The sequence below is a fragment of the Podarcis liolepis genome, assembly GCF_965112155.1.
Source record: "Podarcis liolepis genome assembly, chromosome: 5".
Taxonomy (NCBI): domain Eukaryota; kingdom Metazoa; phylum Chordata; class Lepidosauria; order Squamata; family Lacertidae; genus Podarcis; species Podarcis liolepis.
The window spans coordinates 85,665,192-85,676,811 of record NC_139556.1 but is presented as its reverse complement, the minus strand read 5'-3'; positions in this window follow the sequence as shown (position 1 = coordinate 85,676,811).

Sequence of the window (11,620 nt, the reverse complement as noted above, 5' to 3'; positions counted from 1 at the left end):
TGGTGGGAGGCGCCTTTAAATGTGTAGATTCGGAAGACCAATTGCAGCCCCCACTGGTGTATGGTAAGGCAAAACTAAAACAGATTGTCACATCTCCGAGTACCTGGCTTAACTATCTAAAACTCTCCCCAAATGAAATAGCTACTCCCCCAAGTCCAAACCACCCCCTTAAGTCCCCAAGAGCTATGGATAATCACTCCCTTATGCAGCAGATGCCTATTGACAAACTTAATGGGAGTGTTCTTTTAGATGTAAAGGGGTCACTGGACACCGTGGACCCAACAAATCTACACCATGGAGGGACAGAGAATTAAAGCTGCTGTCCTGGAACATTGCAGGATGGCGCGCTAAGAAAAACAATCAACAACTTGCAATGTTTCTTAAGCGATTCGATATCATCCTCCTGCAGGAGACCTGGCACAGCGACCCCATTCTGTTCAATGGGTATTCTTGTCACTCCCTATTTGCTACTCCATCTGTGAGGGGAGGTAGGCTAGTGGAGGTTTAGCTAGCCTTATCTCCACAGAGCTTGAACATTCCTTAAAAGCCCTCCCAAACTGCAACTCACTAGCCACGGCAGTCCTACTCAAATTTAAGAGAGATGCACTGGTAGTGGTCAATGTCTATCTGCCCCCCTGCCAAAAAAAATCTATAGTGAAAGCTAACTGGGCAGAGTTAGAGGCATTCCTAGAGTCCATAGAATCTTACCACCCTTCTACATCAATTATAATTGGGGGGGATTTCAACGCCCGTAGGGGAATTGATGATAACAATCTTTACAGCGAATATAATCAGATTCAGGACCCTGAAAGTCCAACCAAAGCAGGCGTTTCACAACTTTCTAAAGATAATAAATGCAACTACTCGGGGCTATGTCTAGCCCAGGTCGCAAAAAGAAGGGAGCTGATGATATTAAACGGTAGTAAGGAGGAGGATCGCCCAGGGGAGTATACCCATTTTTCAAAGATGGGAGGAAGTGTGATAGACTATATTCTGATATCAAGATTTGCCTATAACTCTGTGTCGAAGTTTCAAGTGGGACATAACACCAAAAGCGACCACCTCCCACTAATTTTAGCGCTCAATGGCCCATCGTTTAACAAACCCACAGCTCACCTTTACTACACTCCCATCGTTAATCTGGGATCACTGGCCCCCAGAAGAATTAAATGGACCCCCATGCTCAATACAGAGCTAACTCATCTCCTCCATTCGGAAGACGTGAAGACCATCTACTCAGCCATTGTATCAGCTAATACCGGGGAAAAGGCCATGGACTCGTTCAACAAGTTATTAGCAAGACTAAAGACCTTCCTAACACCTGAGATACTTAATTCTGTTACAAAGCGGGCAAAGGATCAAGAGAGATGGTTTGATTTGGAGTGTAGACAAGCAAGGAAACGTCTGAGATCAACCTATCGGAATTACAGAAACACCTAAGAGCCGATATTCTTGCATCCATGGCCTTACATATCAGCACTGCTCACCCCACAAGCAGCATGTCTGGCAAAAGATGTCTGAGTGTCCTTTGAAGGTTCTCCAATCTCTAGAAGATGATACGACTTGGGAGAGGTGGATAAACAAAAGAAATTCATAAGGCTGTGATAGCCAATGTTCGCCCTCCAGATGTTAGATTCCAACTATCATCAGCTCCAACAAGTGTGGCTCAGTGATCAGGGATGGTGCAAGTTGTAGTCCAACAACATCTGGAGGGCACCATGTTGGCAACCCCTGACATAAAGACACTATTAGCACCCACGCCTTCTCTGAACACATTGCTTTTAAAATGGTATCTGTCCAGGGTCCTGAATGACCTTCTGTGAGTACTAATGCCTTCTGCTTCTCAGGTTCCAGGTAGCAACATGCCCCTTGCTGGATCTGTTTCCACCATTTTCCATTGTTGGCTCATCCTTTTCCATTGTTGGACTCTCACATTAGACTTTTAGACAGCACAAGGATCTGCTGTGGTGATCTCCAAGATGGCACTCCACTGAAAATTCCTAGATTGTGGAGTACAAGGGTAAAATATCACAGACCTCTTGCACAACGTAAGGCATGTGGGAGAGTTTTTATATTGATCCCGCCTACCCCCTGCATCCTACAATGGTGCAATCTAGCAATGGAGCACCTCTCACATATATGTAGCTTTTGACAGTATGATAAGTCCTATTTGTAGTTTAGTAAATAAAACAGTAAGTGCAGCAAGTGTTTGTTCTTTAAATTGGAGTGTGGTTGCGATTCCAGCTCTGAAAGACCCATAAGAGCATTTTGAGATGAGCTGCCTTTTAGCTTCTCTCCCCCTCAAATATTTCAACGGGTGTGCTTTTCTCTGCCCTCCAGGCCAGGCACTGTATCTTTTGGCAAGAGTTAAAAAAGCTTGCTTTTTTGTCCTAGCAGAGACAGTTTTTTATTAATTTAGTCCCTTGTTCATGTTCATGGGGGAACCAGGGCAACTCACTTATTCTGATAACATTCCCACCCCACAAAGCCCCAAACCTTCATGGAAGAGTCATTATTATGTATGCCCCCAGCACTAGCATACACGTTATTTCATTCCTCAGTCTCTCTCCCCCCCCCCCCCCGGCTGCTGCTGCCAATATCCCTGTCTTTCCCTTTGGTGGGCTTGTTTTCTTGCCTCTCTCCCCCCCCCCCCACTGTTAATCAGTGGTTACATTACCTTAAGATATTGGCAGCACTCCTCAGAGTCCCTTTGCTCCATTTATACTTATCAAACAGAAAAGAAAAGAAAAAGCCGGCAAGGCAATTTTCCATAGCCGTTGCCAATACGTGGGTTTCGAACAACAGGATTTCAGCTGCATTCTATCTCATTTCAAAGAGGGTTTTCTCCCCTCTCTTTCTTTCTCTTCAGCATTCCCTGTTGTTCAAGCCTTTAGGCTGAGCAGCACTGCTCAGTTGCTCTTTGATTTCCAAGACCTTATTCCTGACCTCGCTGGCGCCACCAGCAATTCCTGTAACAGGATTCACAGTTGTATTGGAAATGCTACGGCCATTTCCCTCTCAAGTGTCTCTAACTTCCCCTTTGTGTTACCCTTCCCCTCCCCTTCTTCCCTAAACAGCCTCAATTCCAATACTGTGTCCTAAGAACCTGATTCAAGGGAGTGGAAAAAGCCTCGCAATTGACTCCGCTCCAAACTTCACTTGTCAGCAAAACCATCTTTTGACCTTCAGCGCTGCTTCAACGGCTGTGCAGATGGGGCCCCATTTTGACCGGCAAGCAGCAATTATGAAATGTATTTATGACAAGGAGAAACAGGCAGGATATGTCATCAAGCGGGACATGTCACACATGCCTAAGAACAGCTTTGCCTGATGACCTACTCTCTGTGCACACGCTGCAAGAGCTTTACACTGCAATGGCATTTCTGGTTTGATTTCAAGCATACGAGGCATAAAATGGCTACCTCTGCCAGTGGGAAAAATATATATATTTATTTAGGCTCTTTGCATAGATACCTTCAGCAAAATGCCTTGTACCCACTGTTTTCCGTATAATGATAAAAGGATAAGCTGCAAAAAGGTCTTTTGTGTATTTCTTGTTTTGTTTTGTCTCCTGCCCAAGGACAAGCAAATCAAAAGAACTAAGAAGGATTTTCATGCCCACGAAAGTGCTCATTAAATTGGAAGGTCCCAGAGAGATGAATCCCAGCAAATCAAAAAGCTTGTGAAAAAATAGACAGTTGGCACTCTGCCCGCTAGCGTGGAGAATCAGCTGCCACGGTGCATGGGGCGATGGAGCAGGGAGTCTGGTGTTATTTCTGCAGCGCCATCCGTGGGCATGGAAGTAAATGAAAGAAGAAAAAAGGAAGAGAGAGAGAGATCCCTGCCCTGAGGAGCTTACAATGTTGACAGCAGAGGAAACAGCAGAGACCAAAGTTGGAGGTGGGGGGGGGGATGTTAACAAATAGAAAGAGAAGGGACACTGCGAGAGAGAATCAGGCAGACTATTTGAAATCATAGCAGTTCTGTCCTAGGTGTGGACTGAAATGGCTCCCTTTTTACACTGTTCCATTTGAAGGTGGCAAGTTGGTGGCAGCTCTTTCAATACCTTCTGGAGGCTGTGATTCAAACCCCCAAAGCATTGCGGAGTGAGGGACGTGTCAGTGTCTTGTTGGTAGCAGCAGCAGAGCTTTGAATGTTGCCTCCATCCTTTATTTCCAGAGGTCCATCCTCCCCCTTTTTGTATCATGCCTGTTAAACTGTATGCTATTGTGTTTTGCCACAGCAAAAGTGCACTTCTCCATTGTCTCTCGAGACAGATGAATGCCAGTGACAACAACTGCCACCCTGAGTGCAAAATGGTGCAAAATGGTGATATAGAAATGCTGGAAGTAAACAAAATAAGACCAATCCTGTGGTTTTCAAACTCTGGGCTGTTGCTTTTTAAATGCAAGTTTAAGCTTCTCAAATTCTACAATGGTGATATATGAACATGCCCTATTGGGAGTAGCTATATTTATGAGTGGTAAACCCAGTATAATGTTTATAGCTTCAATTGAGCTAAAATCTCCCAGAAGACATTTTTTTTACAAGCAAATTTCTAAGATATTTCTTTTGCTCCTTCCCTGGGGCAGATAAAGAAGGCAATTTTGCACAATTTTCTCTGAATATTCTCTGCAATTTTTTTGTGGTGCCCAACACACACACACACACAGAGAGAGAGAGAGAGAGAGAGAGAGAGAGAGAGAGAGAGAGAGAGAGAGAGATGCTAGGCCTGGGACATGGAGAAAGGACGCCAAGATGCCAACAGAGCTTTTAGGGGAAGATAAATTTGTTGTACTACTGCCACTGCTAACAACATGTGCCAGTCCTGGAAAAAAAAACCTTTTGGGGAAATTTGCTGAACACCCACTCTCTCAGGTTCTCTGCGTACAAATAGATGGAGAATTTTAAGAAGCTGCTAGTCCACAGCTTTGGCTGTAACCAGACTCCCCTACCATTAAAAACAAATCATGAGAAACTAGATGCCATAAGCCAACATTGGTCATAGTCAGAGTAGACCCATCCATGACTCAGCTGGCTGTTACCCTAGCTTTCTGCAGAAAGAAAGTTGTCTAATCTAATGCTCTTCTTGAGTGTTTTTCTCCATGAAACTTTGTGGAAATATTTGTCTTGCCTAACTTAGGGAGAATTATGTGTTTGCCATTAGTTGCCTTAAGGACACGGTTCATATGTATAATAGATTGTCCTTGTTCGACATTACTTCAGAGTACTCTTTTAACTGCTAATTGGTTCCATTTATTTTTCAGGCAGATTCTTATAATCAGAGATGATGGATCCCCCCCATTAGGGCTATATCATTAATATACTCTCCAAGAAAAGATTAATGGTTACATGCAGGTGTCATAAACACAACACTGACAAGACACTTCTTGATGCCATCAGCTTTCCACAATGAGGATATGATAAAGCCATTGAACTGTGAAGCAATAGGTTCTGGAGATCAATCCTCCTGGTTATGCTAGGGCTGCTTATAAAAGGGCTGCCTTCCTTTAAAAAATAAATATAAAATAAAATCTATTTTTATGTAGACCATGAAACCAAAGAGTTCTCTGTTTTCTTTTCTTTTTAAAAAAAGAAATCATTTTAATGCAGAGTTCAGAGCATTTTCTTCATTAAAGTTTGGGGATAAAATAAGGTGGCCAGTTCTCAAAGGTTTTTGTTTGAACTAAAACAATCTTCGGATTTAGAATGTGTGATATAGAAGCTTATTTCGTTACTGGATGTAGTTTTTTTAAAGAACCACAGCAATCTCCCAGGGCGTTTCCAGGTGCTTTGTGTGGACTTTAAGATGGTGCTGGGAAAAAGCCAATCCTCTCTGGCTGCAACCAAGTCCCAAAGGACTCAGTAGGACCTATCTTTCTCTCTTCCTTCAAATCTCCTTCAAAGCCATTATTTTAACTGCAGTCTGCTGGAGACTTTCTCCTGCAAGTTCCAAAGATCTCGGAAGCCTGTTCTGTGGAATAGCATAGCTATTGAGATAGGAAAGTGCACTGTATGCACTTTCCAGAAACAGTTGAAGAGATTTCTTTTCTGACAGGCTATCCCAGTTGTGTAACTGGGACTTTATCAAGTGTCTATTTGTTAGGGTTTTCATCTTGTTTTAAATGCATTTGCTGCTGTTTTCTAACTGTTTTTAAATATCTTATGTGTAGATCACCTTGAGATGGTGGTTTAGAAGGCAAATAATAAATTAACTGTAATTATTCTTACTATTATATCCTTATTAATAACCATCCTAATATGCTAGTAGTGGTAGGAGCAGCAGCAGCAGTAAAACAATAGCTCTTCCAAAATTAAGCACGGCTTCAAATAAAGTCCTTTAAAAACACCAAGTAACATAACACTGGAACTGAAAATGTTCTGTTAGAGACTAGCAGTCCTGCTCAGATGTCTGCAATTTCCAGGGTTCACCAAGGGTTATTTAGTAAACCAGCTGCATTAGTTTGGAGTAAATACATGCAGGAGTCCACTGTTAGTCTGTAAATCTCTAGTGCACATGTGCTCTGAATCATTTCCTTTAAACCTTTGGCACCAAAGAAACGTTGATTTCTTTGTTTGCTCATCAGGTTCAGTTCCCAGCATCTCCAACTTAAGAGTCTCAGCAGAGCTCTGCCTAGATCATGGGCTTGAGACCACAAACTGCCACTGTCATCCAGAGGAGGCAATAACGGAAAGGTGGACTTGTGACTTCATGCAGTGTAAAGCAGTTTTGTATGTACATACAAAGTACAATTTGGCTCCAAGATACTCTTCACTTGAGATGGTAAGTCTGAAGAGGTTCTGCATGGAAAACATGGAGTCTACCACAGGGCTGTGCCCCACCTTTGGCCTTGCCCATTAAAGCAGAGCTGAAATGCCTTCCCTCAGAATTTTCTACATCACTCATGGCTGTCCAAATTGGTGGCATCTGAGCAATTAGCAGAAGAGTGTAAAAAGTGGATGCATTGATGACATTCTTCCCCTCCAATAATGCCCCATTTTGAACAATATAGCACCATTGTGAAAACAGATGGGTTCTGCAGACTGGTGGAAGGAGAATGAACCAACACTGCAAAACCACCACCAGCAGCAAGCAAACTGTATGCCAGCAGGGGCAGTTTCAGCCCCTTTTCTCCCCATGCCCTCCCAACTAACACGAGCTGAAAGCCCTAGTATCGACTAATCTGTTGCATTCTAGTTTTTTGCATTACTATGTACCGGCTACTAAGGTTGGCAGTGGCTCTCCAGCATCTCACATGCACATCTTTCCCAGCCCCGATGCCCAATAGCTTTTGAACTAGAGATGCTGGTGGCCAAATGAGAGTCTTTCTGCATGCAAAACAGGTGCTCTATCACTGAGTATTGGTGTGCCTCAGCTTTCCCCAACCTAGTGCCTTACAGACGCTGTCTCCCATCATCCCTCACCATTGATTATGCTGGGTAGGGTTGATGGGTGTTTTAGTTCAAAATGTATGGGGAAGGCACCAGGTTGGTCTGTCCTCATTAAATAGCTTTTTTTTTTTAAAAAAAGACTCCCATTTGGGGCTTAATCTGCACAAAATATTACTATGATGTCTAGTGGTCTGTTGACATATAACAATGTTTGCTCTTATTCCTCCATGTCCTGTTTCCCTTCCCCTTCCCTTTCACACAGCGTTCCTCACTCATCTTCCCCCTCTACCATGCTTTAGACTGGTGGTTCCCAAGCCTTTTCAGCCCACTTTCCACCATTCCCACTGCCCCCTATTGTACCATGCAAAAACATTGTTTGGGATAGTGGTTTGCACAACTCATGGAGGAAGATAATAACACAGTAATACTCAAAACCAAGTAACAGTTAATTGCACCTTTATTCAAAATTCAATTACACTATTAAATTAAATTAAATTAAATTAATTCAACAAAATGGATTAAGCTGACCCAAGGGCACCAGCTTTTCAGAATCTGATAGGCATTAGCATCTCCAGTGTTTCCTGCTGCTCCTTCACCTCTTAGCACCCTACTAGGTAATTTTATTGCAGGTTGCACTTGTTTCCAGTTTGCATCCAATCCCTTCCCCTTATCCTCATCAGGACCATTGACCTGCTTCTTGAGCATTCTGCCAGCTATTCAGCCTCACTTGCATTCAATCTTGCTGATACTTCTCCCCTTGTTTCCAGACATAATCCTGCCACCTTTTTCTTAGGCAGCAGCAGAGAGAGAAGCACTACCTCTGCTTATGCTCCATTTTCTCTAACACGAAGAATTGGGTTAGGGCAGCAGTTGCCTTGTGCCAAGCTCTGATTGCCACCTCCATTGATGCTGATTGACAGATCACACATTGTTCATAAGAGGTTGTCTATAGCAGGATGGAAAGAGTAACACATTTGGAAAGATGTGTCAGTTTGGATTCATACACCCTAATATTACTGAGACACCCAAAACAGATGCTGGAAAGTTTGCTAGCTCCCTTTTCTTTTCAGGCTTATTTTATGTGTTGGCATGTCAAGATCCATTAGGGATACTTTTCTTCTCTTCAGCAGACAGATGGTAAGTGGAGAGAGATGGGATTTGTGGATTGTTCTTTGGTTGTTCCCCAAGGGGTAGCAGTACTTAAGTATTCGTGACTTGGTGCAGCCCCTAAGGCTAAGCGACTGAGATGCTCCACTGTGCCTGGGAGGTGATCACATTCAGATTTGGGAAGCTGGAGGCAACAAAGCCACTTCCGGGCCTGCCCCAGGAGGTGGGGTTGCGGGCATCACGCCCTTCCCCACGTGAGCGGGGGCTGGTCTCAGCCCCCGCGAGAGCAGGGGAATCCCGCCCGGCCACGCCTCCCGGCCAGCCAATCGGCTGGCTGGAGGGGGCGTGGCTTGCCCTATTTAGGGCCGGAGCGGAGGGGGCTCGCCCTCTCTTCTCCGGCTGGCCCCACGTTTTGGTGACCCGGGGGAGCGGTGACCCGGGGGAGCTCCTAGCCGACGTGCCTCGGCGGGAGACTCCCCCGATCAGTGTTAACCCTTCACCGTGTCTCCAGCAAATGGGCTGGAGCCGGATAGTCGTTAGGACCAATGCCTAAGCCAATGCCTCTCATTCCTGAATTCAATAAAGTTGTGGCCTAATTCGCCCAATTAACCTTAATTATGGTGTCTCGTGTGTTTATTTATCTTGGTGGGGGGCGGGAACTCGCCACGCAATGGTTTCCTCCTTAGCTCTCTCGGTTCCTGGTTATGGCTGGGTCTATCCAGCTTTCTTAACCTTTACTTATAGTTTAAGAGAGAACTTGTGGCCCTTCAGATGTTGTTGGGCACCAGTCCCCATCAGCCCCAGATAACATGGTCAATGGCCAGAAATGATGAAGGCTGTTGTCCAGCAACAGCTGGAGGTCCACAGATTCCCTCCTCTTGATTTATAGGTGTAATTCAAGTTCCCCACAAGTTGGTGCCCTCCAGATGTTTTAGACTGCACCCCCACTGTCCCTGATCACTAGACATGCTGCCTGGGGCTGCTAGACCCTGCACTACAGCAACATTTTGAAGGAACCAGCTTGGGGAAGGCTGATCTAAGGCAAAGGGTCCTTGCTAAAGGCAACACCCACTACACTGAGGCTGTTTCCCCACTGCTTGCTTGTCCAACCACCTTGCCTTAAATTTTGCATTTTTATTTCCAATGGATGTGTGCATGAAAGTTATAGGGAGTTGGGCTTGTGAGATCCTGCATATAAAACACTGAACTATGACTCCTCTTATGGAGTGTGCATACACATTACTATGTGCATGAGAAGATGCTCATCCACCACCCTCCCCCCTTGGTTGCTGATAATGGGGAAGACCAGCAGAAGAGAGTTCTGTGTGTGTGCAAATCCCTTTGCCCACAAGCAATTACGATACAGATGGGCAGCCTGTGGCCCTCCAGATGTTTTGGGGAAAGTGCTATAGCTCAGCAGTAGAGCATACACCTTGCGTGCAGAAGGTCCCAGGTTCAATCCCCAGAAACTCCAAGTAGGTTTGGGAGGCACTCCCAGTCTGAAACTCTGGAGAGTAATTGTCAGATAGATGGACCACTGGCTCTAACTCTACAAGCATCACAACTCCACTGACCACGCTTGGCTGAGGTAGATGAGTTCAACAGCATCTGGAAGACCACATGTTCGCCATCCCTGGATTTACAGTATCAAGGCGAATAGCACATCTCACACTGCAATACATTATTTTATAACCAGGGGCAGAAGCCACCCTAGTTAAGCACTTGTAAGTCCCATCGATTTCAAAGGGAGAGTTAAGCAGGCTCTTAAATCTCTCTCATAGAAATCAATGGGACTTAAAAGCAGTTAAGTCTGCCCCTGTGTTCATGACCTAAATCAATAAGCAATAGTAATTGCAGAGGAAAGCGAACCAAACAGAAGAAATCTGGCTTCAAATCTGGCTTTTGAATGTTACATATATTTCAAGAGCTGGAGGAGAAAGAAGGAAGCAAGAGCATGTTTTTTTAGTTGCGGCCATCAGCAAACTGCAGCTTTTCAGATTTCATAGCTCAGCACGTCCTGATGAATATGTGCCAGATCTGTGCAGCAAACAGAACCTAATGTGCTGCTCATGCAGTGGAGTGTGACAGTGACAAACTACCTGAAGCACTGGAAGACATGTACATGCCTGAGATAGAAATTCCTGTATATAGCAAGCAAATCACACCCCTAAGACATGGCCTGTGTAACTCACAGAAAACACTGCTGAGCAGTGTATCTGTATAATATCAGCTACAGACGGTATAATAATAAAGAAATAGAGGAGTTGCATGTACATCTGGGGTTGCCTGACACAGTCTTTTGACCCATCGAGTCAAGCAGAAATGCAGCTATCTTCTTCCCAATGCTGCTGACCTGAGATCCTGCTTTTGTGTTGTTCTGTTAAGTATTTTTCAAAGACAGAGCTACAAGGGGTTGGATCTGAAACTTTAAGCAGGCAAAAAGAATAAGCTCTGCCACCAAGATGCTGGCAATGGATGTACTCTTTGCTACGTAATTGCAATTCTCAACTAAGGATGGTATTCAACTCAGTTTTCAACACCACTCTAAAGGTAAAGGTACCCCTGCCCATACAGGCCAGTCGTGTCCGACTCTGGGGTTGCGTGCTCATCTCGCTCTAGAGGCCGTGAGCCAGCGCCGTCCGAAGACACTTCTGGGTCACATGGCCAGCGTGACGCCGTTTACCTTCCCGCTATAAAGCGGTCCCTATTTATCTACTTGCACTTAAGGGTGCTTTCGAACTGCTAGGTGGGCAGGAGCTGGGACCGAACAACGGGAGCTCACCCCGCCGCAGGGATTCGAACCACCAACCATACAATCGGCAAGTCCTAGGCACTGAGGTTTTACCCACAGCGCCACCTGCGTCCCATGCAACAACCCTCTAGTAACAATAAAAACCGTCATGTGGTGAGTTAATTCTGTGCAGAGCGAAGCAGTAGTTCTATTGAGTCCCAAACCAATTGCCAACCAGTTTCATTGGGTGAAGTTCTAGTGTCATGACAGAAGGGAAAAAATTGATTTAAACCTCAAAAACCCACAATCCAGCATGTCAATACGCATTGCGTATGGGATAGTTCAGTGTGATCCCACATCTCTGCACGAAGAGGGACTGCCCCATGCATT